Raw genomic sequence first — 15,547 nt, 5'->3', positions numbered from 1 at the left:
GGACTCCTTAGATTCTCGGTTTGTTTGCGTTTGGAAATCATATAAGTAATATTCAACTTCATTTTACATCTGGAGGCTTCTGATTTCAGTACTTCTGGTGATAAATGAAAAGAGCTAAACAGAAGAGCAGCAAAGAAATACTGTCAACCCTGTTGACCCAGAAGACATCCATAGAATATATCCCTGCTTCAGAAATGCACAATGGCATTAGCCAACAGCACTTCTGTTCAAGATTGTGCTAGAGGGTCTAGCCAGAGCAGGTAGACAAAAAACTAAGAAGAAAAAAGCAATTCTTTTATTCTTTTTTTAGAAAGCTAGAAGTAAAACTATTTTACTCACAGATAAGATAATGCTACATATTGAGACTCCTAAGAAGGAAACTGCGGGGGGTGGGGGGACACCATGAGAAATAACAAGCATGCTCAGCAAGTGTGCAAGTTATGTGGTCAGTGTATAAATAACATTCATTTCCATGAGCCAGCTGTGATGGTTTTAAGGAAAATGGCCCCCAAAGGGAGTGGTACTATTAAAATGTGTGGTCTTGTTGGAGGAAGTGTGTCACTGTGGAGGTGGGCTTTGAGGTCTCATATGTGCACCAGATACTACACAGTGTCTTAGACCACTTACTGTTGCCTGCAAGATGTAGGACTCTCCACTGCTTCTCCAGCACCATGTCTGCCTGCATACCACTATGTCCCACCATGATGATAATGGACTGAACCTCTGAACTGTAAGTGAGCCACCCCAATTAAATGTTTTCTTTTATAAGAGTTAACATGGTCATGGTGTGTCTTCACAGCAATAGAAACCCTACCTAAGACACCAGCTATGCAGAGTCCACAAATAAAATCAATAAAATGTTTTCATTTAAAATATTAAACCACTTATAAACAAATTAAGCCATCAGCCACCCCCCCAAAAACACACCACAGTTTAAAAATACACACTGTAAATCATTGAAGGGCACCACAGGGCTGTACTAATATAGCCTATGCTGGTAGAACTTGAGTTTTAATGTCTAGGCTGATATACAGATTTGGTGCAAGCATATGGAAAGCTCAGTGTTCCTTTTGCTAATATTCACAAGCTCACCCTACAATTTATGGGAACATGCAAGAGGCCCAGAATTATCTAAACTATTTTGAAACAGAAGAATAAATTTGGAAGATTTACATTAGCTGCCATTAACCTTGCTACAAAATTATACCACCAAAAAGAGTAGTATTGGCACAATGATAGACCATAAGTCAACTGAATAAAATTGAAGAGCCTCAAGAGAAACCCTGACATTTATGATCAATGCATAAGCATATGAGGATAGTTTAATGGAGAAAGAATAGTATATTGACTAAATGCTGCTGGAAGGTTGAGACAACCATGTCCAGAATAATTAAGTTGGACACTTTTGTGCATACTGTATAAACACTCTGAAGCCAATGGAAGAGTTAAAAGTTGTATAATTCGCCATTTCTGTGAGAACCGGGAAGGATGTTGGTGTAGAGGACATTCACTACCATGAGTTCTGGTGCATTGCCAAAACCTCAGATGCATGGTCTTCTGGCCAAGCGCCTGCAGGTTCACATTGTTGGTGCATTCATTATGGCCCTGGGAGTTGCTGCTTCCTATAAGTTTGGTGTGGCTGAACCCAGAAAGAATTATGACTCTATGAAGGACTTTGAAGAGATGAGGAAGGCTGGTATCTTCCAGAGTGCGAAGTGACATCAGAATGTACAGAATTCTTTGGATTGCGCTCCATAGAAGTTCATTGCTGACCTGTGTTCCTGAATTATGAAACACGAATATGTGGGCTAAGGAGTAGTTTACCTCAATAAACAATTAACAATTTTATGGATAAAACAATGCTGTATAACTCTTAGGAGGAAATGTAGATATTAATCTTTTAAAGTATGAGTTTGGAAATGATTTCCTTTTTTAATGCAAGTCAGAAGTAATAAAAGATAATACAAACAGGTTGGACTTCATCAAAATGAGAAGAAAAGGAGGAGGAGAAGGAAGAAGAAAAAGAAGAAACATGTTGTAAATTATACCATTAAGAATGTGAAACAAGCTGGGTGGGGGCACATGCCTTTAATCCCAGCACTTGAGAGGCAGAACCAGGAAGATCTATGTGAGTTCAAGGCCAGCCTGGGCTACAGAGTGAGTTCCAGGATATCAAGGGCTGTTACACAGAGAAACCCATCTTGAAAAAACAAAAAACGAAGAGGAGGAGGAGAAAAAGGGAGGGGGGAGGAGGAGGAGGGGAAGGGGAAAAGGAGGAAGGGGAGGAAGAAGAAAATGAAAAGAACTGCTGGAGAGATGGCTCAGTAGTCAGGAACACTTGCTGCTTCTTCAGAGGAACAGAGTTCAGGTCTTAGTACCTGAGAGAGCCAGGTGAGAATATATAACCATCTGTGCCCACACTACATGGGTCACAACAGCCTGTTACTCTAGTTTTAGAGTATCTTCATCCTCTTCTGGACTCTGTTGGTAGTTACATAAACATCACACACACACACACACACACACACACACACACACACGTGTGCACACATACACCTTTAACAAAAGACAGTGAAAAGAAATAATGTATATGAGAATGTGTGCATATCATGTCTGATAAGGGATGTATATCTAGAATGTATGATGAACATTTAAAACCCAGTAAGAAGAGAAACAACCCACTTTAAAAAAGCAAATATATACAAATATATACCAGACAATAAATACAGTTAACTGGTAAGCAGATGAAAAGATGATCAACATTCTTACTCACTAGGGAAATGTAGACCAAACCCACGAAGTTAGTCCATTTAACATCCATGAAGATGACTATCATAAAAAAAAAGGGCAATAGCAGGTTTTGATAAGGAGGTAGAAAAATTGGAGAACTTACACATTGCTGATGGAAATGTACAGCAGTACAGTACTCCCTAAAAGTGCTGGTGATTTCTCAAATTGATAATGTCAAACATAGAGTTACCATATGGCTCAGCAACTGCACTCCTAGGTGTAGAACCAAGAAAAATGTAAACACATGTTCTCATATAATAAACCTTGAAATCATTATGCTAAATTAGAGAAAACAATTGCAAAAGACTGTGAGTTGCCTTATCCCATTATATGAATTCTCTCTAATTGATTTATAGAGATAAAAATTACATTAGTGTTTGCCTGTGGCAATGAAGGATTATGGAATGACTGCTCCTCTTTCTGGAATGTCTTTGGAGATATTAAAACCTAAAAATGACTGTGGTGCTGGCTGTATAACTATGGTGTATAGTAGAATATTGAATTGTATTCTTTAAATGAAAATGTGTCATGGCATGCAAATTACATTGTAGCAAAGCCATTTACAAGGTCATGTAATAATTATGATTCCAGTAACAGTTGCTTATATTGAATTAACCTTCCAACAGACAGTGGTCACAGAAACTGAAAAACATAGAAAGCCACAACTACAAAAACAAACTAACAAAACAAAATTGGAAACTGACAAAGAGCCAGAAAGTGAAAGGAATTTAATCTCTAAATAAAGGGACAAAAGATATGGGGTCTACAGGGATTCAGTTGATTTATAGAGACAAAAAGTACATCAGTTTTTTCCCTATGGCAATGAAGGACTATGGAATGATTGCTCCTCTTCATGGGATATCTTCTGAAGATAGTGAAATCAGGGGAAAAAATCTAGTTTACATAGTGCATGGAGGTCAAATACTGGGAGCCTTGCTTCAAATGGGTCCAACGACCTGGAATGGATGTGTAAAGTTGGCGCAATGAAGAAACTGTGACCACCTGTTTCAAACAAGTGGCCCCAGATAGCCTGGGCCGTTTTTATTTATACAATTTCAATGGTTTGCATGGAACACTTTACCATCAGATCTGTTTCCTTGAGTTTCTAAAAATGGTTACAATAATTACCAGTTTGTTCCTTTGTTTCTTTTCCCTTGCGTCCCCCAACCTTCCCATCGGTAACCGTTACCTATTTGATCCATAGCTCTAATGTTAGATGAATAAGCAGTGCTGCAAGCAAGGAAGCTTTCTGGCCAGGCACACCTACAGGTAGGGCCGTGTGCCCTGTTAGCATTTAAAAAGCATCAGTCTGTTTGTCTTGAGGTAGCAGAACCCAGAGTCAAGCTCTGCTAGGGAAGCTGGAAACGAAGGGAGTGAATTGTGGGAGAGAGTGAGCCAGGGGAGAGTATACAGCCATCTGTGCCCAAACACAAGTCAGCTATGCAGCAATTTGCACAGTGGTGAAACTGATGAGAACAGCAGCCACAGTGATGTGAAGAGAACACTGCCATCCAAGGGCTCGGGAAAGAGTATTACAAGAAGGTCAGAATGAAAAGGGACTCCCTCCGTACAGATGGCGTCCTAACATCATTATAGATGTGGTGGTGCCCACTGGACTGCAGAGAAATTGGCCAGGTTTCTCAAGCAGAGCTAGTCTTCAGTAGTCAAGCAGGCAGGAAACATGAAACAAAACCTGCAGCCCACGGGAGGAAGGCTGATAAATGGAGGCAGTGGAAACCCACTTAAGAAGTGGGGAGCACTTGGCAGACCCCAAGACTGATGAAAGGTAAGACACAATTATAATACTAGAGCTGCAGCTCAGAGATGCAGATACAAGTAGGAAGAAAGAATTGGGAAACTGATTAAAAAAAAAAAACTAGTATGAGGGCCAGAGTGACAGCTGTAAGTACAGTGCATATCATACAGGCATGAGGACCCGAGTTTGACACCCTAGAGCCCACATGGGCATGGGGGCAAATGCTTGTAATCCTAGGGTTGGAAGACAGAGAGAGATGCACCCTTGGGCATTATTGGCCAGCCATCCTAGCCTACTCTGTGATCTACAGGCCAATGAGAGACCCTGTCTCAAAAAACAAAGTGGAAAGTGGACAGTGACTTAGGAATGACAGCTAAGGTTGTCCTCTGGCTTCTACACACAGGTTCACACATATGCATGTGCATGCACACACACACACACACACACACACACACACGCACGCACGCACACATACATTCACACAAATGTGTGATTCTATTAGTATAAGACCATATGACTTAAAGGAAAAGGATACCTGGGTGCTAGTGAGATAGCTGGATGGGATAAGGCGCTTGCTGAGTTTGACCCAAGCCACTCAAATGGTGGAAGGAAGGCCGGGCGGTGGTGGCGCACGCCTTTAATCCCAGCACTCGGGAGGCAGAGCCAGGCGGATCTCTGTGAGTTCGAGGCCAGCCTGGGCTACCAAGTGAGTCCCAGGAAAGGCGCAAAGCTACACAGAGAAACCCTGTCTCAAAAAAACCAAAAAACCAAAAAAAAAAAAAAAAAATGGTGGAAGGAGAGAACTATTACTTCCATGTTGTTCCTTGATCTCCCTCCATATGTCATTTTTAAAAATCATTCTGGTCTATGCCTTTAATCCCAGCACTCAGGGGACATCAGGCTTGCAGAACTTGGTGATTTCGAGAGCATCCTGGTCTACATAGCAAGTTCCAGGCCAGCTAGGGCTACAGAGTGAGACCCTGTCTCAAGAAGATTTTTTATAGCTAAAAATACTTACATAAAATAGGGATATTTTATGTAATGACAAAACAGTCTGATCATCTAGAAGCCATGAAAATCCTAAGCATGTGCCCATAACAACAGACTTCAAATGAATAAGATTTGAAAGATAGTAATATAAAGCTAAAAGGATAGATAAATATTCATCAGATTAGAGATTTTTTTACAGCCCTCTATAATAAATAATACAAACACACCAAGAAAATAAACAGTGATGTAGAAGATTTGAAAAAGCTTGGCTTAGCTATAATTTGTAGCCCATTATGCCTAACATCAGAAGAATGCACATTCTTTTAAAGTACCCATGTAATGTTTACAAAGGCAGCAATCAATCTGTGTACCATAAAGTTGAATACCAATAACTTTAGGTACCAATTATAATAAGTACATTCTATTAGTTCAATTAGAACTTAATCAGTAGTCAAATAGTATGTTTGGTAGAAAAGCCTCATGTAATTGGAAATTAAACAATTTGTAACATAAAAGTGTTGTTGAACTTGGTGAGGTCACAACCTTGTGCCCCAAGTCAGGTCCAGCCACCTGTCCTCAATGAGCCAACTCAAAGAGCCAAATAAAAGCAGGAAGCAGGAAAAGGAGTTTTCTTCAATGTGGCCACATTGGGAAGAAAGCCAAAGAGATCCATGCCAACTCCTCAAGCCCTTCTTCAGGGTCATGAAGTGAGATCAAATTTAAATAGAGGACTAAGGATGTGTGCACATCTAAGCATCAGCTCAGGGTGTGGTTTTGCCCATTGTTAACCCCTCATTGTCTGGTTTCCAGTCTCATCCTGTAGAACTGTGTGAAAACTCTTGCATGGAGACAAGTCTCTGCTCTGACTGGTTCTTTTTCTTTCTCTCATCATGAGATGCCTGGTTAAAGGCCCATTTCTTTGGTGTCCATTTTTTTTTAATAGTCAGATTCTTTAAAGCATCTTAATTTGTGTCAGAACAGTTACAAAATCATAATAGAAGTAAAGAATATTTCAAATTAAACAATAAAGAAAATGCAAGGTTTCTAAATTTGTGGGATGTGATCAAAGCAGTGCTTTCAGGGGGCTGTGTAGAGCTAAATGCTAATGTTAAGAATATGAACTATGATTTTAACTTACAAATTGAGAAAAAGAAAAAATTAAACTCAAAATAATTCAAGGAGAAAAATAAAGATAAGAATATCTTAGAAGTCTACAACTAATAGATGAAATTAAAACCAAGAAGTTTTTTTCTAAACCGCAGAGTTCGTAAATCAAGGAACAGGGAACATACCAATTGCCAATATTGGGTGCAAGTCCTGCAGGCACTGAACGATGATGAGGCAGCACAGTAATAAGAACATCAAGCCAGTAAAACTGCACAGTGGATCTGCAACGAATAAGCTCACCAAACCCAACAGAAGATGAGCTAGAAAACATGAACTCACATAAACGGCATTTATCATTTTAAAACTTCCCAGGAAGAAAACAGTGTTCGATGTTTTTGATCACAATGTTACATGCTTAAGGAACAAGGCATTCTTCCATAACTCTTAAAAGCCAGCACAAGGGTAAGCCTTCCCAGCTCCTACCAACCACACCCTGTGAAAGTAGACCCACATATGAATGACCTCACCCAACAAGACCCTGGTGAAGAGAAACTCAGGTTTCCCCCAAAATCACTAGCATATTAAATCTAGAAATACATTAAAGAGATTACACGTTGGAACCAAGTTTAAATGTTAATGGTATGTCTTTTAACTAATAAGGTACTTGCCACAATGACAGGATAAGAAAGAAAACTCACATGATACTGCCAATAAGTTCAGAAAAGCATTTGATTACATGCAACTTGCATCTATGATTAAAATTAAACTTTCGGTAAAATGACTAGGAGGACCCTTTCTCAGGTGATGGAGTACATCTAGTCATTTTATTGAAAGTTTAATTTTAATTAATAGTAAATTAAATTAAATTAATGCTTGGAAATAAATTTATCAAAATTTATGGAAGATATCTATGCTGAAAATATTGCCGATTAAAGAAAATCTGGATAGAGAAGCACGTGATAAACTGAATTAATTACTGTTAGTGTCACTGTAGAACCACTGCCACTGTGACCCAGAGCCCCGCTGACTCAAGTTGCAGTGCTTGGCAAGCTGACTCAAAGTCATAAGGAGGAGCACAGGGTCCTGATGCTCTGAATCAATACTCAACGAGAGGGAAGCTGGAGAGCTGTACTATCAGATTCTGGAGTTACTCTAAAGCTTAGGACTTCATACGGTGTTAATTGTTCCAAGAGGAGATAAATAGATCGATGGGGCAAAAGAAAGCAACCAGAAGTAGATCCACACATATCAATTGATTTTTTTTTTCTTTAAAGAAAGGTTTTAAGGCATTTCAACGGAGAGAAAAGTCCCTATTAATAAACGCCCTTGAAATACCTGGCTAAATGTAGTGGAGGTGGAAAAAGTGACAATCTTGAATTAGGAAAAAAAATGTTGAAAGGGCACATAAATCACTGATCATAAAATACAAAAATGGATAAATTTGGATTTATGAAAACTAAAGACTCTTGCTGGTCAGAAGCCCTCATTTTGGAAGCCTTCCCTTGCAGAGAGGAAGGGTGCCCTGGATGCAGTCATGGCTCCTCAGGTGTCATCTTATCTTCTCAATGGTTCTTTTAGTAAAGGCTAGAAGTAGAAAATAACAGTGGAAGAGCCACTAACACAGAAGCAATAGCTGTAACTGTAAACCATGAATAGCGCAATAACTTCCTTGTGAAAACGGAGGGTGCGGTCCCAGGATGCCTGAGATGGCCCACAGGACAAATTAGTTCTCTCAGGGGCTTTACTCATTCCTGGCCATTGGCATGATGGTTTCTGGATAGCCTCCCCCTGCTTTGCACCCTGGGCCTGCAGCAGGCCACATTTTCCTCTTTCACCAAGGCACACTGATCTACAACCCACATGCATTTTTACTCACTGTTACCTCACTTTTCCATGATTTTGAGTTAGAAAGGACAAAACCTACTGGCCCTTCTTATCTAACTCCTCTGTAAGACTACATCACACACTTGTCATTCCAATGGCAACTCCCCAGGAACAGAGTTCCTGAATGAAACTCCAATGGGAAAATTATATGTATATATAACTATATATAATATTAATTAATTTAATTAATTATATATTCTATTAATTAATATATTATATATAATTATATTATATATAATATATATATTATATATATATATTATATATATATAACCACTTTGCGACATTCCCAGGGCCTTCTAAATGCGGGAGTGTTGTAATGTGAAGCTGGTTACAGTACCAAGAGGGCAGTCAGTCCAGCTCAAGGACGGATGCTCTGCTTTGCTTTAGTTCTGGGAAGTTCAAGAACAGCTCCACTTGATATGTAGTGCTACAGTAATTACAAACAGAACAGCCACAGGACCGCACACCTGACTGAACACTGGGAAGGCAGGAGTTCAGGGTGACAGCCCTTTGAAGGACTCAGATTATCTTTGCCCTGTCCATCTGCAGCAAGCTCTTGGCATTGCTAATGAGACTGCACCAGGGACTAAAGAATGAAAGTTTTCAGAATCAAGAAAATGTATCCACATAAACAAGCACATGTCAGAGAAAAGTCATGTCTAAGGCATTGTTCACATTAACTTCTGAGACTGATAACACTCTTGGTAGGGAACATATTTTTAGTCAGGGGACAAGTAGCTAGAGTTTTCCTGCCTTGCCCACAGTCAGGACAAATCTTTGTCACCCGCCAGTCCCACAGCCGCTCAGACCCAACCAAGTAAACACAGAGACTTATATTGCTTACAAACTGTATGGCCGTGGCAGGCTTCTTGCTAACTGTTCTTATAGCTTAGATTAATCCATTTCCATAAATCTATACCTTGCCACATGGCTTGTGGCTTACCGGCATCTTCACATGCTGCTTGTCCTGGTGGCGGCTGGCAATGACTCCTTCTGCCTTCCTGGTCTTTCTTTTCTCCTGTTAGTCCCACCTATACTTCCTGCCTAGCCACGGGCCAGTCAGTGTTTTATTTATTGACCAATCAGAGCAATTTGACATACAGACCATCCCCCAGCACAGCCAAGTGCAGACCATCTCAGACACCTGTACTCAGGCCCGTGGTCCTAATCATCCTCTATGCGGACCTGCTGGGTAAAGCCACGAGGAACCCAAGAACGGGCTCCCACAGGACATACAGAACATCCCACAGCAAGTCATGTCTAAGGCATTGTTCACATTAACTTCTGAGGCTGACAACACTCTTGGTAGGGAACATATTTTTAGTCAGGGGACAGGAAAAAGACCAAGCATTTGTCTGTAGCCTGTCTCTGCCTCCCCTTGCGATGCATCTTAGCTTTAGCACCAAGACCTTTTCAACCTGGTGTCAGATGTCCCTAGTGTCCAGCAGACTGCCTCCCAGGCAGTAGTAAGTTAGGCCCTCAATATCTTCCCTCCGAGTTCACTGGAGAGTTCAGCTGCTCTGTATTCATTCCTTTAAGAACTTATTCTGTCCCGAGTGGCTTCTGACTCTTTGTCATTACATTAATCCTTTCAGATGAGTTTCTTTTGGAGACATTTTGAATATATGAAAAAGAAATCTGGTTGCAGACTTTAAGTATTATGGTAAACAATAGCAAAACATTTTTTGAGTAGTTTGTCCTTCTATTTGAACCTTTAAAATAACCCTACTTATATAGCACATCCAAACATGCTGGCCTTATGTAAAAATTCAAAGGCATGCAGTGGCAGAGCACTTGCTGAGACTCTTGTCATGGGTATTCTAAGACCTCTCCCTTTTCTTTATGACTTGGGCATGCTCATGTGCCTGCGTGTATTAGAGCATTTGGTTGGATCTGATGATAACTAAAGGTGAAACACTTTCATATGTCCATCAATCTATTCATTCATTCAATAAATTGAACATACTACCCAGCAGTGTAACAACTGTAATGTAGTACAATGTAGTATGTCTCTTAATAAATGTGTGTGTTTCATAGTAAAGACTGTAGTGGCACAGAGGATTAAGAGTCCGCCACCACCACAGCAGAGAAACATGGCAGCAGGTACCTGGCATGGAGGAAGAAATGGTTGACATCTCAGACCACAAGTAGGAGTTAGAGAAAGCTGACTTGAAATGGCACAAGTCTTTTAGCTCTCGAAACCTACTCCCAGGGGCATACTTCCTCCAGCAAGGCCACACCTCCTAAACCTCCCCAAAGAGTGCCACCAACTGGGGACCAAGTATTCAGATATCTGAACCTATAGGGACCATTCTCATTTAAACTACCCCAGATAGGCAAAGAGTTCTGGAAACCAATTATGTTTTCATTTGTAACTATAAAAGCAGTATGGCTCGAACATGGGTGTGTGTTATATGGTGCTAGAAGAGAGAACTAATAAAGGATAGTAAGGACTTATAAGAATACCAACTTGTTGGCCATTATAAGCAATGTAAACTTAATTGAATAAAAATGTCTCTAATCAGGAGTAAATATCAGATTTTTATTTTACATTAAAAAACTCTTAAATATGGACAGTACACTGGTAGACTCATGTGGCAAACAGATATTAATGACCTACTATGTTCCAGGTCCTATGAATCAGACAGAAAAATAAACCTCCAGCCCCATGCAGGATAGGTATAATTTGTACCCCTAAGAAACACCAGATAAGAGAAGTACAAAGTTCAAAGGATTATTACTAAAGCAATACACTACAGTAAATTCCATATAGATCATGAAGCTAGTGTTTCCTGGGAAAGATTTAGAATCCTCTCTGACCTCTGAGATGTTTTACCTCATCTTGAAGGAAGAATAGAGCTAAGAAAGGCATCAAGGGCTTCCAAGTCACATGGAACAGCAAAGCTTTATCAAGAAAGAAAACCTGGCAAGTCTAAAGATACCGTGGCAGGGTTGGGCTTGGGTGCAGCAGGGCAGGGTTGGTTGTGGCAGGGCAGGGGCTTGTGTGCAGCAAGGGGGGCTTAGGTATAGCAGGGTGAGGTTTGGATGTATCAGGGATGGTTGGGTGCAGTAGGTGGGCTTGGGTGCAGTAGGTGGGGTCAGATTCAGTAGGTGGGGTTGGTGCAGTAGGTGGGGTCGGGTGCAGTAGGTGGGGTAAATGCAGTAGGTGGGGTTGGTGCAGTAGGTGGGGTTGGTGCAGTAGGTGGGGTTGGTGCAGCAGGTGGGGTCAGGTACAGCAGGTGGGGTCGGGTGCAGTAGGTGGGGTCGGGTGCAGTAGGTGGGGTCGGGTGCAGTAGGTGGGGTTGGTGCAGTAGGTGGGGTCGGGTGCAGCAGGTGGGGTCAGGTGCAGTAGGTGGGGTCGGGTGCAGTAGGTGAGGTTGGTGCAGTAGGTGGGGTTGGTGCAGCAGGTGGGCTTGGTGCAGTAGGTGGGCTTGGTGCAGTAGGTGGGGTTGGTGCAGTAGGTGGGATTGGTGCAGCAGGTGGGGTCAGGTGCAGTAGGTGGGGTCGGGTGCAGTAGGTGGGGTCGGGTGCAGTAGGTGAGGTTGGTGCAGTAGGTGGGGTTGGTGCAGTAGGTGGGGTCAGGTGCAGTAGGTGGGGTCGGGTGCAGCAGGTGGGGTCAGGTGCAGTAGGTGGGGTTGGTGCAGTAGGTGGGGTTGGTACAGTAGGTGGGGTCAGGTGCAGTAGGTGGGGTTGTTGCAGTAGGTGGGGTCGGGTGCAGTAGGTGAGGTTGGTGCAGTAGGTGGGGTTGGTGCAGTAGGTGAGGTTGGTGCAGTAGGTGGGGTCGGGTGCAGTAGGTGGGGTCAGGTGCAGTAGGTGGGGTCAGGTGCAGTAGGTGGGGTCGGGTGCAGTAGGTGAGGTTGGTGCAGTAGGTGGGGTCGGGTGCAGTAGGTGGGGTTGGTGCAGTAGTTGGGGTTGGTGCAGTAGGTGGGGTTGAGTGTCTCAGGGGTTGAGTCGGAGGGTCAGAATCTGAATGTTTGGGCCACACCAAACCACGTGGGCCTCATTTAGCACCTGAGCTGAAAACACCACAGGAGGTCAGGATATCTGGGTAGTCATTTATTCTCAAATGGTTGCAGAAAAGGGAAATTTATGCTGGCCTTGAAATTTTTCTGTAATCTTAAGATTGTTTTGAAGTATAAATATAATGGGAGAAATCCATCTTCTGAGCATAGGAGGCCTGAAAGGAATAGACATTTGGTAATGAACTGATGGGGCAAGAAGAAAATGTGAATTTGTGCTGGGGTTCAGCGGATGCCTTAGGACACACACAATGTAAGTTCCGTGCCAGTGTGAGGAGGTTCAGCGTCTTCTGTCTGGCTTGGTGCTCTAGGGGGAGGACCCCGGCCTTATTTTTCTCAATGCTGAAACCAAACACATGACAGAGCAACTTAAAGAAGAAAGAAAGAATTTGTTTGGGGTTGGGGTTCAGGGTTCCATTGTCCAGAACAACTTGCAGCTGTTGAGACTGGTGGCTAGATACTTGTGTCATGATTGGGAAGCAGAGAGCCCAAGCTGCAAGCAGGCCCAGGCCATGACTCCCAAGGCCCACCCCTCCTGACCTCTATCTGTCCTGAAGGCCCCAAGTCCTAAAAGTTACATAGCCACCCACACAGCACTGACAGCTGGGAACCAAGTGGCCAAGCACAGGAGCCTGTGAGGACATTTCATTACCGTCAATGGCAAGCTGAGTAAAGATGATTCAGCAGCAGACAGAAATGGGAGCCCTGAGACCAGAGAGGCTTTGGGAATCTCTACCACGGACTCAGGTAAAGCAGGGAAGGAAGGAAATCCAGCAGGGAACAGACACAGTTAGTGTGCAAAGACAAAGAAATCTATCAAGAGGCTGAATATCTTGATTTAATTAAGCATAGGGCAGTTGAAATTAAGGCATGAAAAAAAGTGGGGGAGTGGGAGGAAGTGACCTTCTGTGTGTGAGAAAGAGATTTCAATGACAGGACTTTTCCGGTAGTGTTGGGATCTGAGGCACGGCAGAAGCAGGAACAGCTAAGCCTGAGGAAGAGGGCAGAGGCAGTAGGGTAAGGTGTGGAGGCACCGTCAAGCGAGGGTGGGTGGCAGAGCAAAGAACGGGAGCTGAAGGAGGGAGATGTGGAAGGGCAGTGCCTTGGACATGCGATGAGAGCGATGTGTGAGGAGTGGGTTTTTTCATGAATCTCAATACAGAGAGGGAGAACATTTCTCTAAATGTATGTAATTACCTGGCTCATCTGGTCTTGGAACCCTTAGACTGAAGGACACCTGCTATGCTGGTCAGTTTCTGTTGCCAACTTGACACAACAGTAGAATCACCTGGGCAGAGGAAACCCTCACTGTGGAATTTTCCAGGTCAGATTGGCCCGTGACCAGGTCTGTAGAGACTGTCTCGATTGATGTGGGAGGACCCAGGCCCCTGTGAGCACCATCATCCATATGCAGATGGCCCTGGGCTGTGGAAGAAAGCTAGATGAGCATGAGCCACCCAGGGAGCCAGAATCAGCATTCCTGTCTCCAGGTTGCTGCCTTGAGTTCCTGTCCTGACTTCCCTCAATGATGGACTGTAAACTGGGAGTGCAAGCTGAAATAAACTCTTTTCTCTGCCCAGTTGCCTGTGTTCATGGTGTTTATCATAGCAACAGAAATCCAACTGGAACATCTACTGATTGGACTTTTGCCAACAAACCAACTCTACTTTTTTGTGACCAGACAATTTTTATTACAAAAAAAAATGTAAAATAAAAATAGAGCAAGCCATCTGTGAAAATGGTGCCTATTTAGGAAAGTTTCACCTCTGAATGGGCTAAGGTGTCCTAGTGGTCAAATCATTTACCCTAAGAATCTCAATTAAGGAAAAGAGAAAGCCGGGTGTATAATGAAACAGTAAAAGCATGTATGTGTTGGTCTCTATCACTACAATGCTCATGTGTTTAAAAAGAACCCTTCTCCAAAAAACAGCAGGAGGATTAGAAATATACTGAGAAAACCGTTTGTCACTGTCTCTTGAGGAATTCTGCAGATTTCTACGGCAAGCCCCTTTGATTTGAAGCTGAGTAATAAGGGCACACCATCTCAGATGGGATGAGAAGTGAGTCAGGCTGAGGTGGCTGGCAGAGAACGCCCTCTCAGAGGATTTTGATGTTATTTATGTTACTCACTGTTAGAGTGAATTTATAAGGATATGCAGAATCTCCTATTGTTCACTTTGAATGAGAATATAAAGGATTTTACACCAATAGAGACTAAGAGATAAATACAGGGGTGAGGGGATAATTATATTACTTTAGTTAGCATATTGCTCTTACAGCCATTTCTCCCGTGGGAGAAGACCACCAGTTCTGGTTCTGAATGGGGGAGGAGAGGGCAGAATAAATATTAAAGGTTATATATTTAGTAACCTGCCGAGCAGGTCATTGTGTCTCCAAATCCTCCAGTCTCTTCGGTGTCCCACCCGACCTCCTGAGAAGTAGAACCCTCCCTGGCATAGATAGAAAACCCACTGCAGGTATTCAAGCCTTTGCCTGTAAACTGCACATCCTTTGCCGCCTCTCCAGCTTGCTTGCACTACCCGGCGCAATACTAGTGCGGTGTGAGTACCTGCGATGCCCAAATTTAGAGAATATTGGTGAAAGGAGCAGTCACATGTTCAGTGCAGATATTTTCTGGTTTTTATGTTGTGATAACAGGACAGAAAGGCGGGGCCTCAAGCATCCAAGGAGAGACTTGACCACGGAGTTTTATCCTGGACCCAGATGCAGTTATCTTTTACAGAATGTCCAATCAACGATTGAATGTGCAGGGTCACCCGCATCTTCTTATTTCTTTCCAGAGCTCTGAATACTGTATTTGCAGTGATCATGTCCCATAGAGGGAGACTTGAGCTAAAGGGCCCTTCTGAGCCTCCTTTGTGAGTGTGGTTTGCATGGTTGCAATTTTAGCCTTTAGTTTGAACTGTGATTTATGGAACCTATTGTTTTGTGGTTTGCAATTTCTTTTTCAGTCAATTAGGGAGGAGAATCACTGATA

At 42.6% G+C, this 15,547-nt stretch overlaps 1 protein-coding gene and 1 pseudogene across 2 annotated transcripts in view; both read left to right on the top strand.

Moving 5' to 3' along the window:
- The window catches only part of Gpr158 (G protein-coupled receptor 158), a 373,966-nt gene that overhangs the window by 274,408 nt on the left and 84,011 nt on the right, over positions 1-15,547 (top strand). The window lies entirely within an intron of this gene.
- On the top strand, positions 1,507-1,719 carry LOC102920562 (cytochrome c oxidase subunit 6C pseudogene; annotated as a pseudogene).

The sequence above is a fragment of the Peromyscus maniculatus genome, chromosome 5, assembly GCF_049852395.1.
Source record: "Peromyscus maniculatus bairdii isolate BWxNUB_F1_BW_parent chromosome 5, HU_Pman_BW_mat_3.1, whole genome shotgun sequence".
NCBI lineage: Eukaryota > Metazoa > Chordata > Mammalia > Rodentia > Cricetidae > Peromyscus > Peromyscus maniculatus.
Note: the sequence above shows the minus strand (reverse complement) of the source record. Positions and strands in the feature narration are given on the sequence as shown.